Below are 17,923 nucleotides of genomic sequence, written 5' to 3' on the forward strand. Positions count from 1 at the left end.
ATTATTAGAGTAGTTATTAAAACAAGTCTACATAAACGGAGGATGTGCATGTTGGGATGATCTTAAAAAAATGAAGGGATGAGAAAGAGAGCTGCTTTAGGAGAAGGGGGAAAGGAGAAGGGGGAAGGAAGAAGTAGAATGGAGAACATTTTCTCACATAAAATAAGTGTATAGGGATGAGCTTTTATAGTGGAAAGAGAAATGGGGGTGGGGGAGGTGGGAGGAGCTTCCTGACAGGAAAAAGATGTTATGACACGGAAATGCTGAGAGAGAGAGAAACACAATATCGCTGCTGGTGGCTGCTAAGGGCTGCCCTTGTGATTGTTAGAACTGAACAGGCTGACTTAGCTGTACTGTGAGTTTGTTTTGGGAAAGACCACAGCAGGGGGTCGGAGAGGTTTTTGGGATGGCAAGTTTCTAGGTGGTGATATTGTGTGTGGAATGTTTTACTGCTGTGGTAGACTGGATAAATGGCTTGTGGAATATGGTTCTCTGGTGTCTGAATAAATGGTTTACTTCTTCTACCTTCTACGTGGAGAGTCACGATACAGAACTACATAGGCATTTTGACAATTATCATCTACATTTTCATTATTGCCTTACTCTTTCGTCTGAGAAATCTGGAATTTGGCTACAATATTCCTTTTGAGATCTCTTTCAGGAGGTGATCGGTGAATTCTTTCCACTTCTATTTTACCCTTTGGTTCAAGAATATCAGGGCAGTTTTCCTGGATTATTTATTGAAAGATGATATCTAGGCTCTTTTTTTGATCATGGTTTTCAGGTAGTCCAATAATTTTTAAATTATCTCTCCTGGATCTATTTTCTGGTCAGTTGTTTTTCCAATGAGAGATTTTACATTATCTTCTATTGTTTTTCATTCTTTTGGTTTTGTTTTATAGTTTCTTGATTTCTCATAAAGTCATTAGCTTCCATTTGCTCTAATTTTTAAGAAATTATTTTCTTCAGTGAGCTTTTGGACTTTGTTTTCTATTTTGCTAATTCTGCTTTTCAAGGTATTCTTCTCCTCATTGGTTTTTTGGGCCTCTTTTGCCATTTAGGTTAACCTATTTTTTAAGGCGTTATTTTCTTCAGCATTTTTTTGGGTCTCCTTTGGCAAGCTGTTGAATCGTTTTTCATGATTTTCTTGCATCACCCTCATTTTTCTTCTCAATTTTTTGTCTACTTCTCTTACTTGATTTCCAAAATCCTTTATTTATCTCTTTAGTGGCCTGAGGCCATTTTGTACTTTTCTTGGAGGCTTTGGATGTAAAGGCCTTGACCTTGTTGTCTTCCTTTGACTGTATGCCTCGATCTTCCTCGTCAATAAGTGTGTAAGAAAACATCTTTTCACCAAGAAAGTAACCTTCTATAGTCTTATTCTTTTTCCCTTGTTTGCTCATTTTTTCCAGCCAGTTATTTGAATTTTGAGCTCTTTGTTCAGTGGAAGGTGTACTGTCCCAAGTTTCAGGGGTTTTGTGCAGCTGTTTCCAGAGATATCTCTAGGGACCTGTAAATTCTCAGTTCCTCCGAAGTGGTATGATCAAACAAGAGATGTTTATTCCTCTCCTGGCCTTCCCTCTGGTCCATGAGCAACCACAAGTGCACTCTTTTCTGCCCTGGAACTGGGAGTAGGGTTCCCTCTCCACAGCTGCCAACAACTCTGCCATGTCAGCACTCCTCCTCACCCCAGGACTGCCAGCCAGCACTGCACCCCAGTTCAGCTGCTTGGTTCTTCCACTGTCTATAGGCCAAGAGCTCCAGAAGAAGCCCAACATTCTAAAAACATCTACTGCTGTGGCAGTGGCTGCTGCTGCCCTGGGGCTGGGACTGGGACCAGACCAAGCTCCTCTCTCACCCAGGTGAGAGACCTTTCCCACTGACCTTTGAAGCTGTCTTTGGAGTTTGTGGTTTAAGAAGTATGGAAACCACCCCAGCTGCCAGTGATTCATTGCCCTGAGGTTTGTTCCAGTCCAGTTTGTGCTGGCATGGCCCAGGCTGGGCAGCTCTCCATTGTGAGCATGACACAGTAGACCCTTCCTGTCAGCCTTCCAGATTGTCTTGGGCTGGAAATCTGCTTCACTCTGTCATTTTGTGGCTTCTTCTGCTCTAGAATTTGTTTAGAGTCATTTTTACAGGTATTTGGAAGGGTTTTGGGGAGATCTCAAGAAAGTCCCTGCTTTTATTTGCCATCTTGGCTCAGCACCCTAGTACTAGCTGAGAAGTAGAGTGATGGATCAGTGGAATAGATTAGGTACACAATAGACAGTAGTAAATGATGATAGAAATATTGTGTTTGATTAACCCAAAGATCCAATATTTTGGGGGAGCTCAATCAGATCCTTGCTTCTACTCCACCATCTTGGTTCCACCCCTCTCCCTTTATTATTTCTTATAGTATAATAGTACTCCATCACAACCATATGCTACAACTTGTTCTGCCATTCCTCAATTGATGAATAGCCCCTCAACTTATAATTCTTTGCCACCATAACAAGAGCACCTCTAAATATTTTTGTATATATAGGTTCTTTTCTTTTGATCTCTTTGGGGCATAGACTTAGAAGTGGTATTGTTGGGACAAAGGATATGCATAGTTTTGTAGCACTTTGTGTATAGTTCCAAATTGTTCTCTGGAATGATTAAACTGCTTCAGAACTTTACCAAAAATTTATTAGTATGGCTATTTTCCCTCATCCCCTGTAGCTTTTGTCTTTCCTAACAGGTATGAAGTGTTACCTCAGGGTTATTTTAAAATGCATTTCTCTAATCACTAGTGACTCAGAGTATTTTTCATAAGACTAAAGAAAGTTTTAATTCCTTTTTCATATCCTATTCATATCCTTTTACCACTCAACAATTGGAAAATGGCTCTTATTTTCATGAATTTGACTCAGTTCCCTATATATTTACAAAATGAGGCCTATAAAAGAGAAACTTACTTCAGAAATTTTTTTTATATTAATTCATTGTCTATGATAACTTTGAGCAAAATGGAGTTTCCCTGATTATTTCTTTTAATGAGATCTATTTTTGCTTTTGCTTTGTTTGAGGTCATGATTGCTATTCCTGTCTTTTTTTTTAAACTTTGACCAAAGCAAAATAATTCTGTGCCAGTCCTTCATTTGAACTCTAAGTCTCTTTGATTCAGTTGTGTCCCTTCTAAACAACATATTGTTGATTTCTGGTTTCTAATCCATCTGCTATCTGCTTCTATTTAATGGGTGAGCTCATTCCATTCACAATCATAGTTATGATTACTAATGGTGTATTTCTCTTCATCCTATTTTCTTCTCTTTATCTTTTGCTTTCTCTTTTTATCTTGTTCCTTCTCAAAAGTCTATTTCACTTCTGATCACTGATTCTCTAAATCTGCCTTCCCTTTTATAATTCCCTCCCCACTCCCTCTCCATGTCTCTTATTCCTTTCTCTTCCTATTTCCCTACTAGGTAAGATAAATTTCTATAACCAACTGAGTGTGTGTGTGTGTTTGTGTGTGCATGTGTATGTATGTATGTGTGTATATATGTATACATACCCACACCCGCCCATGTATATATGCCTGCATGTATGTATATATGTATGTATGTATGTGTGTTAAGAGCAGGTCACATGGCCTATTAATGGGTGGGAAAGATCTTCAAATCAAAATTGTTAATACACCAGGTCAAGGAGAAAATATTGCAAGCAGACAAAAAGAAATAATTCGAGTACTGTGGTAACACAGTCAGGATAACACAAGATTTAGCAGCTTCTACAATAAGGAATCAGAGGGCTTGGACTATGCTATTCCAGAGGTCAAAGGAGATAGGATTAAAACCAAGAATCACCTCCCCAGCAAAACTGAGTGTAATATTTCAAGGGAAAACAATGAAATTTCAATGAAATAGAAGACTTCCAAGCTTTCATGTTGAAAAAACCAGAGTCGAATAGAAAATTTGACTTTCAGATACAAGAATCAAGAGAAACATGAAAAGGCAAACAGGAAAGAGAAGCCACAAGGGACTTATTAAAATTGAGCTGTTTATATTCCTACATGGAAAGATGATATTTTTAACTCAAGAGAGCTTTCTAAGTATTAGGGAAGTTAAAAGGAATATATATATATATATATATATATATATATATATATATATATATATATATATATATATATGTGTGTAGTGTGTGTGTATGTGTATGTGTATGTATGTATATATGTGTGTGTATATGTATATGTCTATATGTGTGTGTATATGTAGACAGAGGGGACAGGGTGAGCTGAATGTGAAGGGATGATACCTAAAAAATAAAGTTTTGAGAGGAATGTACTGGGAGAAAGAGAAAGTGAGAGGTAGAATATAGTAAATCATCTCAAATAAAAGAAGCAAGAAAGAGCTTTTACAATGGAGGGGAAGAGGAGGGAGGAAAGAAGGAATAAGTGAGTTTTTCTCTCATCAGATTTGGCTTAAGGAGGCAATAACAAACACACTCAATTGGATATGGAAATCTATCCTACCCTACAGGAAAGCAGGAGGAAGGGGATAAGAAAGGGGAGATAATAGAAGGGACAGCAGATTGGGGGAAGGGGCGATCAGAAGCAAACACTTTTGTGGAGGGATAGATCAAAGGAGACAATAGAATAAATGGAGGGCAGGATAGGTTAGAGGATAATATAGTTAGTCTTTCACAACATGACTGCTATGAAAGTGTTTTGCATGACTACACACATATAACCTTTGTTGAATTGCTTGCTTTCTCAATGAGGGTGGGTGGGGAGGGAGGAAGGGAGAGAATATAGAGGCTTTAAAAATGAACGTTAAAAATTGTTTTACATGCAACTGGGAAATAAGATATACAGGCAATGGAGTATAGAAATATATCTTGCCCTACAGGAAATAGAGGGAAAGGGGATAAGAGAAGTGGGTGGGGTGTAATAGAAGGGAGAGCAGATTGGAGGATGGGGTAATCAAAATGCAAGCTGTCCTTTCTCAGAATTAGGGGTGGGGGGAAGGGAGAGATGAGGAGAAAATTTGGAATTCAGAATCTTGTGGAAGTGAATGTTGAAAACTAAAAATAAATAAATTTATACAAAAGAAAAGAGAAATAATGAGGGGCTGATTTCAGAAAAATAAGACAAGACCTGTAAGAACTTATGGAAAGTGAAGCAAACAGAACCAGGAGAAAACCATGCACAGTAACAGTAATGGCATGATAATGTACTTAGCTACTCTGATCAATGCAATGATCCATGACAATTCCAAAGGATTAAGGATGAGAAAATACTAACTACCTCCCAAGACAGAACTGATGAACTCTGAATGCAAATTGAAGTATGATTTTCTCACTGCATTTTTCCTTTTGTGTGTGTGATATGATTAATATGTCAAAATGTTCTGCATTATTTCACAGCTATATTTAATATCATATAGCTTTTCAGTCATGCATAAGGAATTGGAGGAAGGGAGAGAATTTGGAACTAAAAATTAGAAAAGAAAAAATGTTTCAAAAAAATGTATTTTTAAAAAAGTCCGGAGAAATGCTGTCTGGTGGGAAATGAAGAGAGGCCTAGCCTAAGTGTCCTCCTTAAATGGATGTTCTGGAAGTTACTGGAAGTTACTGGAGGAGCCCTAGGGCTGGAGGGCACTTTTAAGGTATAAGTTCCAGGACTAAAGTGATCTTCCAGGATGAAGAAATTTGTGGGGCAAGGTGGAAAATTCCAAAGAGTGCCATCTGGTGGGAAAGGACAAGGTGGCCGGTTTGGGTACACACTATTTTTTACTATGCCACCATGGCCTACTGGATATGACATTATTTCAGCTGCTAGATAATCCTGAGATACTCCTGTGGTCAGTTTTTATTACTACCAGATGTTGAGCCTCTTCCATACAGTACCATCTAGTCTTAAAATCTACCTTTTGGTCCAGCACTCCTCTTGGCTGACTATTTAGTACAACTCCTTTTAGTAGTAGGCTTCTGGGAAAGATAGTAAGAGATTATTTATTTATCACACACCTTTACCTACATTTTCTCCCACATATTCCTATGTAAAAAATAATGGGAGCCAGGAAGTACCAAATCTGAGTCAATTATCAAGAGTTGAAATCAAACAAGAATAAGATTGAATGGATGAGTTATAAAGATGAGAAGCCCAAACCAAAAAGAACAGAAAAGTAATGAGAAAAGCAGGATGGAAAGAGCTCAAAGTAGTGAACCAGGAAGAAACTAGAAGTACCGAAAACTCAGCTGGTGGTAGTATATCCAGACTGCTACATGATGAGGTAATTTCCAGGCTATAGCTTGCTTTATTTTAAAAAAAATGATTTTCACGGTTTTAAAAATTATAGCATTCGGCTTTTATATCACAGCCATTTCCCCTTAACTTCCTCCCCACCACTGAATCCTTCTTTGTCAAAAAGAACAACATCTAAGCCAACCCAACTGATAGTGAGCACATCTGATAATATAAAAAAACATTCCATACTCATAGCACTCCACCCTATCTTTCTCCTGAGAAGTGATAGGTATGTTTTGTTATCAGTTCTCTAAGACCTAGTGTTTTAACAACCCAGCTAGCAGCTTCTGTGGGGACGTAAGATCCCCCCCCCCCCACAGCCAGCACCCAGGAGGCTGCCAAAGCACAGGTTCTTTTTATCTGCTTAAACAAGGAAAGCACGGTGAAGGGGTTGACCAGCTTACTTTAATCCAGCATTCAGTTAGCATACAAGCAACATTCATTTAGTTCAGAGGAAAAATGCCAGCATTCAGTTAGCATTCAGTTAGTTCAGGTGAGCATACAGACAAGCATCAAAAGACATACCAAATACAGATTCATTCACTTACTTCAGGGGAAAAAGCCAGCACCCTGAGGTTCAGAACATTCATTTAGTTCAGGGGAAACGAACCAGCACCCCAAACCTCAAAACCATAATACAAAAAAATTACAAATATCAACAGACCGACCCAATACAATTCATAGTTACCAACATCTGGGCTCAGCCCGAGAGCAAGGGCTGACCCAGAGTCACACTTGCCGCTGCTCCCACACCAACCGGAAAAGGAAAGAGGAATCTTCAAACCATCTTCTCCCCTCTTATAGAGTTTTTGACATCATCAAGAGCCGCCTGAATGACCAGGGCCAATTGGTTCTTGAGTTGGCACCTCCCCCTATCGTAGACTAGGTTAACACCCAATAGGGCATGGCTCTGGGGTGAACACCTCCCCTCAGCCAGCCCCATGACTCATCATACAGGAAGTTCTCTGTTCCCAGGCATGGTCGCTGGGCTTCCTGCCCAGGAAGAGAAGCCCCAGCACCCAGCGAGGCTCAATGAGGTAAGCTGAGTCACTCAAAGAAAACAAAGGCCATTCTGGCCACACTTAGACTGTGCATCCATTTGACTCATGTTTGACATCCACTCATCCATTTGACTGCTGTTTAGGGTTGTTATTTAAAACATTAACGTAATTGTGTATATTGCTCACTTAGTACTGAGATCTGTTTCACAATTTCATACCAGTCTTCCCATGTTTCCATGAATTTCTCATTCATCATTTTTATGGGAAAATAATACTTCATTTTAGTCATAGAACACAATTTGTTCAGCCATTCCCCAGCTAATATATACCTATTCATCCATTCTGATTTTTTCATACTCTGTAGCTACCTTGTAATGAAAAAGTATACTGTACCAGCCATTTCTAGTTTTGCATAGTAAAAGAGATACCATCTTGTAACCATATATCTACCTTTCAAGAAACACAAAGAGAAAAAAAATACTATCATTTAACATTAGGATTTTTTAAAAACTGGATTTGTGATTTCATTAATGGAATGAAACTTTTGGTGATGCAACTCTCCTTCTATCAATGCATATTAGCACCTTCTCTATAATTTAAAAGTATTAAAGAGTTATCTTGAGCCCTGAACATTTAAATGGTTTTCTTGGGGTTACAGGTAGTATGTGGTAGAGGGAGGATTTGAACACAGAATTTTTAGACACTAGAGAAGCCATTTCCCTTCTGATTATGCCAAATTGCCTCTTTACAAGAGTAACAATAGTGGTGATGACCATAATGAGGATGATGCCAAAATGCCTATGTTGATTTAAGCTTTAATATGTATCTTAGTGTCTTGAGTATCTGTGTCAATATTCAGAAATGCTAAAAATTTAGCATAACATTTCTATAGTTCATCACTCTCCATGGAAAACTGTTAAAGCAATAATTTGTTGAAAGGAAAATTATTTGGACTTTCACCTTGACTAACAAGGCAAAACTCAGGACAGAGAACTAAAAGGACAATTATAAGTAAGCCAAGGTAGCAACACATTGATGGGCTGACACTGAATATCAGCAATGACTTCAAGGTGGGGCCAACTTTTATAGGTAACTCTAAGACACTTCATATAGGTCCACCTCAGCAGAAAACGTTGGGCCTTAGCATCTTGGTTCCTCCTCAAGGTAGCAAGAACACAACAATTTGTATATAAGGTACATGACAAAAAGGAAGCCATACAAAAAGCAACAGACTTAGTATCTCCTTTCCCACCAGAGCCACCCCCCCAACACTGTTGATAAATAGGGCTGAGAACAACAGGTGAGTCAACATAACTTTCAACCATATATGCGTACGTATGTATATGATACACATTATATTTACATCACATTCTTTTTTGCTTCTGAAGAAGTATCTCCAGAATAAAACATTTCACAAGGTAATATGATTGTCCCCCTTAAAAGATCTGCCCTTTAGCTTTGAACAAATGAAGTCCCAATCCCTAAATGAGGTTCTACTGGCCAAATAGTAACTACACAGAGGAAAACATTCCATCAGCTCCAGCTGCCACCAGGGCCTCCAAACCCTAAACTGAGCAGTGGTTTTACAAATTGATTCTCAGCTCCACAAGAATCTCAGGGTCCCTTTCCTCTGCAAAGCTCTCACTTTTAGTAAAGGGAAGGGAGGGCAGAAGGAGTAGATAGAAACCTCTTAGAAGGATTCTCATTTCATACCATACCCTTTCTACTACATATTGAATCAGCCTGGGTCAAGTTTTCAGACCATGCACACCATTAACAACGCTTCTCTCATCAACAGGGGTCTTCACTCCCAGCCTAGCCAAGTCTCCCCAGCCTGCTTTATCACCACCGTGTCTGAATGAGGAACCGTTTGAAGGTAGTTTCAAATACAACCTTAGGAGCCAAAGCTTCCCAGTAGAAACCTTTTCTGCTTAAGGAGGAACCTTTCATCAGTGGAGACACAGAAAAGAAAAAGTCCAGCAAAGGAGTTAAAGAATTCAGCTGATACCAAGGTAGAAAGCATATTCTTTTGACAACCTAATATATTTTCAGTGTCAATTTGCCCACTAAGATCATAAAAAAGTAAAAAGGTCTTTAAAAAAAAGGTTGCAAAAGTTCAAGTTCTTCTAATAGGAACCTAAAATCCTTCTCGCCCCTTCTCGTAGATCTTTCTCAAAGCTTCTAACCATATCCCTTTCAGAACAAAGTATATGCAGTTCACAAATTTCAAATTACCTGAATGATGCATGTCCTTGCTTATGAACAGCTACCCCAACTGAGGATTTAGCCCCCAATTCTTTTTGCCTTTCATTTCTCACCAAGATTCATCCTTCCCAGTCAATGTTGTTACTGCAGATTTTCTACCTTTTCTTTCTTCTCCTTTTCCCTACATAGCTTCAGGCACTGACCAAATCTTGGAACCACCCTTGAATCAATTAATCAATAAGCATCTATTAAACACCTATTGTATGCAAGGTAGTGGAAATATAAAAGCAAGAATAAAAGTAGGTGGTTCCTCCAAAGAGCCTACAATCTAGATGGGGGAAATATTTAGGTGTTTACAAAATAGATATAATATAGACTCAAGGTAATTGGGAAATGGAAATGCTGAGGGAAGGGGGTCAAAAAAGGCTTCATGTTCTCTCTATCAGAAAATCCATCAACTTTTTTTAGAAATTAACTTTTGGAATACAACTTATGTGTAAAAATGGGAATATCCTATACAAGTTTATTCCTTTTGAAGTTGTTAGCTGCTTTTCAAGTCCAAGGATGACATAGAGGGGAAAAACACTAGATACTGAGATGGAGAACCTGGGTTCCTAATCCTATTTCTTCCGTGTGATGCTTGTGTGACCTTTAACAAGTACTTTACCCTCTCAGGAGTTCAGTTTCCTCAACATAAAACAGGGAAAAATGTGTTTATTTGTGGCAGAGTGAATGATTTCTAAGGTCTATTCCAGCCTGAAATCCCTTGAACCTGTCTATATTCCTTATCTGAGTTGAACAATTAATGGAAATTCCTTACTGTGAATTTTTACTCAGGACCTTCCATTGTTTAAAGATAAGTTTATTGGTGATTTTGGAATTTTTCTTTTGGCTCATATATTCAGATCACATATTGTTTGTATTTACATTTTGTTTTTAGCTTTACTTAGCCCTCCCCTTGTTCTTTTTCATTTATTTCAATGTGAATACTCTCAGCAGGAGGGTGACTATATTTGTAAACCCTCCCCCCTGGCCCGCCTAAAACACACTAAACATATCTTACTTATTTTGTAGTCTAGAAAATTGCATAAATTAATTAAATTCAACCATATTTTTCCCCCTTTCAAAATGTCCTTTTTAGGATTTTCTGCCTGTTTTTTGGCCGCATTCTTTCTTGCCTGGAAGGGAACAGAGAGGTGTAAATGATATTCACACCTCTTAATTGGAGTAATTAGCAGTTCTCCAGGTTATTCTGTAGCACAAGGTCTATTGCTTCACTGGCAGAGTTGCAAGGAACTAGATTAAACACTTAATGACCTGTCCATACCAGAGTGAAAAACCAGCTTCAATTAGCTACAACTAGCTTTGCAAATGATTATATAATGCTACCATCCACAAGGAAACATTCCTGAGAAGCATTTCCCAACTTGGTTATAGCTATCACAGCTGCAGTACTGGTTATGTCGCCATTGTGTGAAGGATGAAAGAAAGATAGATAGATAGACAGACAGATAAGATAGATAGATAAATATATATAGATATATACTCACAGATATACATATATGAGCATAGTACATATACTCATGTCTGTGCATATACATATATGCATTATACACATGTATACTGTACATGCATGTCTAAATATATACCTTGTATATTCGTACATATATGTGCGTGTATATATACACTATACATTTACATACATATATGCATTGTACATATGTGTATGTGTGTGTATACATGTACATGTGTACGTATGCATATACCTATACAGTAAATAGGTACAGAGAAGCCTGAAGTTTTAGTTTTATCCTACTATTGGTTTTCAAATAGAGTCTGCTTTCCCAGTTATGAGTCTAAGTGGTACCCTCATTTCACCTCTTCTTGAAACCCTTCTTGACTCTTCTTACTTACGTCAGCTGATTTTCATTCATTTGTTCCTAATTTTCTGTACTTCTCTCAAAAGTTATACAAGCAAAAAGATATAAATGGGATTGATTAGGCAAAGAATATCTTGATAGAGAGTGCTGCAAATAAGACAGGAGGGGACTAATGAACAAGGCAAGAAATAATAATTATATATATGTATATACATACATATACATGTGTATGTGTATAAAATCAATGCTATACAGCACTCTTTCAATCATTTAGCATGCTTCTATTTAGTTTTTGCTGTTATTCTCTTTTTTTTTTCAGAAATCTGGAGATAGATCAGCCCCACACATTACAACTGAGCATGCCCTACGGGCAAGACACAGAAACACAGAATTTCTGAGTTGGAAGGAATGCCCAAGACGTTATCTAGTTCAACTTGCTCCTAAAAAAAGGAATAACTTTGCAAAATAATTAATAGGTATTAAACATTCCTTTGATTGACATCTCTCAATGAGATAAAAACCTGCCACTTCTCAGAGCTCTTGTTAGGATTATTTTTCTTTACATTCCTGATTTTGTCCCTTTACATCGTCCCTAGTTCTGTCTTCTGGGACCAAGCAGAACAAGTCAAATTCTTTTACTATGAGAGCCCTTCAAATACTTAAAGACAGCTATCATGTCCTTTTTAAGTATTTGTCAGGCCAAATTTCCCCAGTTCCTTCAATATATCCACATACTCCTTTATATTGAGTCTCATCAGCATCCTGGATTACCCTTCTCTGGATGCTCTCCTGTTTGTCAATGTCCTTCTTAAAATAGGATACCAAGTACTGAACTCAATACCCCAGATGTCATCTGACCAAAGGAAATAATAGCATGGCCATGTCTTTCTTACTCCTGGACACTAAGTCACTATGAATGTTGCCTAAAATTACATTGTCTTTCTTGATTTCCTTACCATGGAGTTGACATTGAGATATATTGAGCTCATCATCCTCTAAAGCATAATCTTTTCAGTTAACTTGGTGCCTAGCTCATATGTGAAGATAATTTTGAAACCAAGAATAAAGCTTTACATTTTCTCCTATTACATTTCTTCTCCTCAGCCTGTGCCAATGTTCTAGCTTATCAAGATCTTTTTGAATCTTGATGCTGCCATCCAGTGTGTTAGCTATTGCTCCAATATTCTCATCAACTTGATATACAGGCCATCTGTTCCTTTATCCAAGTTATTGACCAAAACACTAAAAAGCACAGGCCTAAGTACAGATCCCTGGGACACTCAGCTGGAGACATTTCCCTCTCCACCAAGTCCAAAGTGAATCTTTAATTGAAACCAGCTTTTCTATCTTTTGTCTAATTTCCCCATGTTTTCCGTAAGAGAGACATGAGAGTCTTTGTCAAATGTTTTGCTAAAGTCTAGATACTATACCTAGAGAATACACCTGACAAACCAATTAAGTATCCCTATAAAAAAAGGAAAGAAGATTAATCTAGTTTTCCTGTTCTTGATGAAGCCATGGTTGTTTGGTTGTTTTTCATGACTACCACTCCCTTTATTTCATGTCACTAAACATTATTCTGATAATACACTCTAGAATTTTCTCAGAGTTAAAGTCAAATTAATTGGCCTGTAGTTTGTGGATTCTATCATCTTCTCTTTGAAAATCATCACATATCGTTGCAGTTAGGTGGCGCAATGAGTAGAGCACTGGCCCTGGAGTCAGGAGGACCTGAGTTCAGATCTGGTCTCAGACATTTGACACACTTACTAGCTGTGTGACCTTGGGCAAGTCACTTAACCCCAATTGCCCTACCTTCCTCCCTCAAAAAAAAAATCAGCACATATTTGCTGTTTTGAATCCTACGGTGTCTCTACCATTCCCCCAAATCTTTCAAAGGTATGACAAGAGCTTAGTCACACACTAATCACATCTGCCTGCTTTTTTAGCCCCTAGGAAAGCAGCTCCTCTGTGTCAGGTGACTTGAATTCATAAAGGACAGCTAAGGGAACTCCCCCTTCATCTTACCTTTTTGGGATATCAAGGCATTTTGGTTTTGTTTTTTCCAGTTCGATACCTTTCTCCCTAACAGAGAAACAAGAATTGAGTAGCTTTTCCTTCTCTCACAAGTTCTTATTCAACTGATTCTCCTTTCCCCTCCCAACATAGTTAAAAAACTAAACTAAACTTTTTGATGCCTTTAGCTTTCTTCGCCAACCTCAGCTCATTCTAAACTTTAGCTTTCTTGACATTTGTCTCACAGGGCCATATTATACTTTCTATATATTCTGATACCCACACTTGCCTCCAACTTCTTTATACATCTTTTATGAATTAAAGATGATTGGTAGTTTCTTTGCTCATTCAAATAGGCTTCTAGGAACAATGTACTCTTTTCTTTGTCACATGGAATTATTTGTCTTTGAAGATTAAAAATTTCATTCTTAGCTTCCCATCCCTTTGATATTTGGTTTTTTTTTTTTGAATCTAGGGTGGATGTCACTTTGCCTAGCTTTTATCTTCTTTATCATTTCTTTTTTCCCCCTATTACGTGGACAGAAATATTACTCATTATGAGGGGTGAAAAAATATATAGGACATCAGCCTTGCAACTTCCTTTGCCTTTCTTCTTGGTCTCCTGATCCCCTAAATTAAAATTGGATTAAAAAATCTATGCATTAAATGAAGCCACACCATTGGTCTTTGCTCCATATTTTTCTCATTTCTTGTAGTTGATCTGTCCCTTAGCAAGATGAAATCCATTACTTGATAATTTTAAGAGATCTTCCAAATGATGAGGACCTGAAAATTCAGCTGCCTCTACTCCAACTTCCCTTAATTCCAGAACACTTTTTCCCCATGAATTTACCTTAATACTATATTCTAACTAGCTAAAAACCAAGTTGGGGAGCAAACTTAAAAACTGCTCTGGATGGGAGTGGCTGGTGGACATAGCATATTGATTAAATAAGCCTCTGTAGGTTACCAATAATTCTAGATTAGCTTTAATAGATGCTTGGACTGAATGAATCCATGGATGATTCACAGAGCTGCCTCCTACTGCTAAAATATGGTGGGTGCAATGAGGTAGCCTGCTTTAAAAAAATTAGCAACCATGTGGACCAACGAAAGCAACTTAATGTGGTGGCAGCTGGAGAAAAAAAAGTCTGCAGGAAATTTTTTTCTTAAAAATATCTTTCAACACTTAGTGAATGTAGGTAGAAATTTTTTCATGGACACCACTATAAATGACTTGGGTTTCTGTATTGGATTAAGAAAACACAGTCTGTACAGGGTATTTTTATAGACAATGTCAAGCACAGTCTTTTTTGGTTACAGCTCATATTAGAGTTCAAGATAAATCACAAGGAATTGCTCTGAGGAAAACAGGTTTTCAAGTAAATGCCATGATATTTGCTTTGGCCAGAATTTTTACCTTTTGACTGTGTCTACAAAACACAACATAGATTTGGAAATTATCCAGTGAGTTAATTGAATCAACATAGGCAAACAATTGAGTTAATTTAGGTCCTGGAGGGAATTTTCTTTCCTCCCTAAATTTTCTGATTTGCCTTCCTACCTTGATCTAACTCTCTTGATCATTGACAAATTCCCCTTGTGCTTTGTCTGGTATAGACAAACAACCATTTTGTGAGGTCTTCCTCTGCAGGGCAGCAAAATGATATGAGACTTCTCTTGCTGTGAGAGAATTGAAACCGAGGGCATAAACCTGTGTGTAACATCAAAGAAGTGAATGGCGAACCAGGCAACTGAGAAAGAGAGACCACAGAACTGATTTCTTCCTTGATTATCTTTATTCACATCCTAGGTTTTCCATCCTCTTACCTCCACTCCCATTGTTCCTTAATGAAAACTCTTTTCACTTAAATGAAGAAAGAGAAACCTTGAGTTAGCCCTCAGCAGTTCACTAAGTGCGGAGTGCTACTCTTGTTTGCAATCAATTTCTGCTTTTATATGAAAGCAGAAAATAAAGGATAAATTGTTATGGATCATTTATTGAAGTTACATAATGGGCTCTCCGTAACAGGATGTCTTCATAACAATGAAAACGTTAGATGATTTTTTTCCTTCCTATGAATTTTTTAAAAAGGTAATTTATTCATGAGCAGAAACAAGTAAAACCACCTTCTCACCAGTAAGGTCATATTGATAACATGAATCACTTTTTGCCTGATGCAGCTGGATGGTACCCAGTGGGACTAAGTTTTCATTCAGATACAAGTGCCAATCAAGGAAGAAAGAGCACCTGGTGAAATCTGAGTGTGGCCAGCAGGAGTTCTGGGCTCTATTTGTGAACCAAACAGTGTCTATCTCTGTGTCCTTAAACAAATCATTTGCATCCTCCTTACTGTGCTATTTTTCCCCTCTCAAATAAGAATTTCAATCCTTAGCCACCTTACAAAAATATTGTTACCTTTAATCAGTTCCTTTCCCCTCTCTGTGTCTGGGATTGCCCTGGCAGTTCCCTTACTTGGGAAACACCCCTCTACGTCTCTCCCTCCTTTCTTTCCAGTCTCTGGCCAAAGGGGAGAGCCACTCTTTAGCTTTGTAGGGCCCAACAGAAACATGCAAAGGAACAGCTCTTCCCAAGGTACATGGGGTAGCTGGTAATTGCACCCTTGAGAATGAGATTATACTTGCTAGCTTCAACCGCATTCTGGGCTACCTGATCAAATTATTCTCCTGTACAGAAACTCTCCGCCAGAGAACGCAAAAGAACACAAAAAAGGCATAATGCTCTACATCAACTATTTCTGTGTCTAGAGAAACACAATCAGTTCAAAGCCATGAATTTTCTGGTTGGGAAATGAATTTGGAATTATTGTCAGGTAACTAAATTATATTGAGTCTCCATTCCAGTATAAAAGCACTTCATAATTATATATTGTTTTCACATATATTACTTCACCACTGCCACCAGCCCCATTAGTCAAACAAAGTTATATTTATGCTGTATATATTTTGACATGTACTGGTCTCCTCTACTATAATGCTGTTCCTTTCAAGTAGTCATTGTTTTAGTCTTTTCTATGTGTATCCCCAGAAACTAGTGTAATATCTGACCCATTTTAACTGCATAATAAATAATTTTGATGGATTAATAATGATAATGATGAGAAGGAGGAGGAGGAATAGGAGGAAAAGAAGAAAGATAGAAGAAAAAAGGGAGAAGAAAAGAAAAAGAAAGGGAAGAAAGGAAAAAATGAAGAAAGAAAGCAGAAGAAAAGAGGAAGAAGAAAAGAAAAAGAAAAGAAGGAAGGAAAGAAGAAAGAAAGAAAAGGAGAAGAAAAGAGAAAGAAAGGAGAAAAAAAGGTTTATGTAGTACAGGCCTGCACAACATATGGCTCATGGGCCCCTTGTGGCTGATCAAAGGATTTTGAATGGCTTGTGAAAAAAGTAGAGAGTTTAAAAGAAAGTAAAGATGCAATGAATGGCCCACTTAACCAACCTTGTGCTAGTCATTATTGTGCCCATCATGTAACTTGGTGGGTGGGTTGCCATTGTGCACACTCTCTTGTTTGTCACATGAACTGTGGCAACCAACCATCATCATTCTGTCTCTAGTCTGAGAGCAGTGAGAGTCATATCTTTTCACTGTGTTTTTAGGCATTTAACAGGGACAAAGTGAGTGCAGCCACCCACCAACATAGCTGATGCCCACTATGTGATGAGTAGCAATAACACAAGGGCTTCTTCTCCTCCCTTGCTGTGTGGCCACCCTCCAAGTTACATGAGTGTCTACTTCTCTCTCCAAGGTCAGACACTCAGTTCACTATTTCTTTGTATGTAAGCAGTTGCTTTGGAGATTTTTTTGGCTCTAACATTAAAGTTTTTGGGGTGACCTTATAAAATATATGATAAAAAGAAACAAAAGATTGAATCAGAACATAGAGTGTTTAATCCAGAGTGGAAAAATAGATAATTGTTTACTTACATGAGAGACAAATACTGTGCTTTGTTTACTGAGAAGTAATAGTCATTCCAAAGGAATACAATCTTCGTCGTCTTTTTGAATCACAACATTCTGACATAAGCAAATTGGAAACCAATGAAAAATGAATTAATGTGTCCAAGTTATTGAAAAATCTCAGTGGGGAACAATGGTTTTTCAAGAAAGTAAACTCAGAAAATGAAGCAGCTACTAAGGTTAGTTTTCAGATTTCTAAAGAAATCGATTTCAAATATGATTCCATAGAATGATAAACCAATTGCTGACAAGTGTAATATATCCCATTAACTAAATGTAAACAGTAAGAAAACATGAAAAATTTATTAAAACTTGCACCACTTAGCAAAGTATTGTTTTTAACATTAATATAACTTCACAATGAGTAAAAATCTTAAGTAATAAGTATAATTAATTGATATAAATTGGAATTTCCCTTTTTAAAATATGATTTATTTAGAAAAGAGTTTAATCATTAATTATACCTTTAATTGGAAAGTGAGCCTTTAAAAACCTATATACACCCTGAAGTTCAGCCTATTTTAATTTTGGCTGATACCTACTGCCAAGTTGTGCTTGTATAGTGCTTACTATA

General features: G+C 37.6%; 1 pseudogene; it reads right to left on the bottom strand.

Moving 5' to 3' along the window:
- LOC118839881 overlaps positions 1–16,883 on the bottom strand; it is a 55,409-nt pseudogene extending 38,526 nt beyond the window's left edge.
- Between the last annotated feature and the right edge of the window lie 1,040 nt (positions 16,884–17,923).

This window comes from Trichosurus vulpecula, chromosome 1 (assembly GCF_011100635.1).
Source record: "Trichosurus vulpecula isolate mTriVul1 chromosome 1, mTriVul1.pri, whole genome shotgun sequence".
Lineage (NCBI taxonomy): Eukaryota > Metazoa > Chordata > Mammalia > Diprotodontia > Phalangeridae > Trichosurus > Trichosurus vulpecula.